Consider the following 2,213-nt stretch of genomic DNA (forward strand, 5'->3'; position numbering starts at 1 on the left):
TGTCATTGCGCAAAATGGGACGCAGCATCATCTGGATGTGTGAAACATAATCATTCTGCTACCATTTCTGTCAAGGCTTCTACGCATACAGTTTTGATGCATATTCGAGAAATCCAATGTATGTGTCACACAGAACGCACTGCAAGAATGCAAACGCAGGGTTCCATTAGAAATTAATGTAGGTACTTCTAGTGTTCCAAAACGCATTAACACTGTAGGTGTGATCCAGTGGAGGTCAGTGCCGTTTATGATGAGGGAGGACAATTTCTTTAGTTCATGAGCAGGGCCTTATTTCTATTACAGCATGTTGGATGACTGTCATTCATATTCCATTTACGCAGTTCAATGTAACATCGATGGGTTTAGGCTACTACATGATATTCAAATTTTCACTATACCCATCATGAGGTTGCTGCAACCTAGTCTATGAATGAACGTTTACAACGTAGGTGCACACAGGTCGAGAGAAAAAATTGAGATGACAGACAATACCGCCTTGCACACTCTTGCGTGCATCTAGCTTCTCTAGTGTGTAATCATTAGCCCAACAGTTGCAAACAAGAGTTTATAGTGGATAGATTCAGGTATTTTTATCCCTGTGTCGTTTGCTTTCATTTAAGAAACGTTTTTCAACGGAATCGGCAGAAGGAATTGCTGATCATAGCCACCATGTTGTATTCATTCACCCTCTATGCACTCTCCTCCTCTCACCTTTTCCCTTTGTTTGTGGACTTCAATGAACAACACATCAGCTGTATGTGACCAGGCGAAAAAAACTTTCCAAGCTAAACCGTGTCATAACAACTACACACAGCCTACATCGTTGTCCCCATATTAGCTAAAGTAACGTCCTAGTCCACATAGCTAATAGAACTAATGCATTAATAATTATTTGTGGGTTTTTTACCTTTATTTTACCGGGCCTTCAAGACTGGACTACCTACGTTATCTGCCCGAGGGAGTTATCCAACTGGCACCTCCGTTGCGACGTTACCTGAACGCCCATCTGCGGCCTGCTAATCGTTAGCTGTCTTATCGGCTGCTATCTGAATAAGTCTATCGGACAATTTTTTTCTTGGGTCACTATAACTATATCTATTTTGCCAATTGGATTGATCCCCTCTACCACACGGAACCCCACTAATCTACCGACGGAAAAGCATGAGGTAGCTAAAAACAGACCTCCATCCTATGCTAGTGTCATGACGTTGGCCTGGGGGTAGGTTTATGACAGTCATAAATACCTCTTTCCCCCTTTTTCCCTCTCCCTACTATAACTGATGTGACATAAGAAAACCCCTTGGTTAACATAGAGATTCTGGGAACATCAGAAGTTGGGGGAAATGAACTATATTCTGGTAATCCGACCAACTGAACATATGCGGTGGTACTTAAGGTATATTATGTCAGTTCGGTTGCCCTCTGACACATTCTCATCAATGATAGAATGACATTAACTCTACTGTGGAAAGTCTAAACGTCAGAGGTATTGGATTCACATGGAATTGTTGTTTAATTCAAATGTTTGAATATGAAATTATTTGTGAAGAGATTAAATGTAATTTTAGCTTCCAAATGAGAGATTTGGGTTTTCATAAGTTTGGGCTTCTGCTCAACCAGGGGCTCGCCCCTGTGAAGAGACATGGGTTATAAACTTTTCAGACACACCCCTCTCCCTCCACTATATAAGCCATTGACAAAAATATAACTTCCTGTTCCGGGTACATTAGGATGACGATCCGATGTCAGAATGGTTCAGATAATAACTACAGAACTAAGCCAACATCAGCATGGACTTTGGTTGTGAATGGTATGAACTTTGAACTCGTATTCACTACAGAAGTGATACGTCCTAGCCGTTGAGTTAGCAACAGCTGCTACAAACGCAGGTTAGGAAGGACAGTCAGAGTATCCCGTCTACTACACGACGTTACTCCAACGTATCCAGAGACATTCTTCAGAGGACTCGGTTTGGCAAGATGGTCTTCCATCTACCACCAACCTACTGAAGCGCAGCTCAGAGTAAATATTTATTGCATTTTCCTTTTCCAAATGGGCGGCAATTTAGAATGCATAAGATACTGTATTTACGATAGTACAGCTTCGCCTCTGTCCCAGTCTCCCGCGCTTTCACTAAAACTCAGCCCCTTCCCTTTGTGTAACAAGCTGTCATATCTATTCCGCCCGCTAGGGACGTTTTCCTTTATGACGGC

This window comes from Salvelinus fontinalis, chromosome 3 (assembly GCF_029448725.1).
Source record: "Salvelinus fontinalis isolate EN_2023a chromosome 3, ASM2944872v1, whole genome shotgun sequence".
Taxonomy (NCBI): Eukaryota; Metazoa; Chordata; class Actinopteri; order Salmoniformes; family Salmonidae; genus Salvelinus; species Salvelinus fontinalis.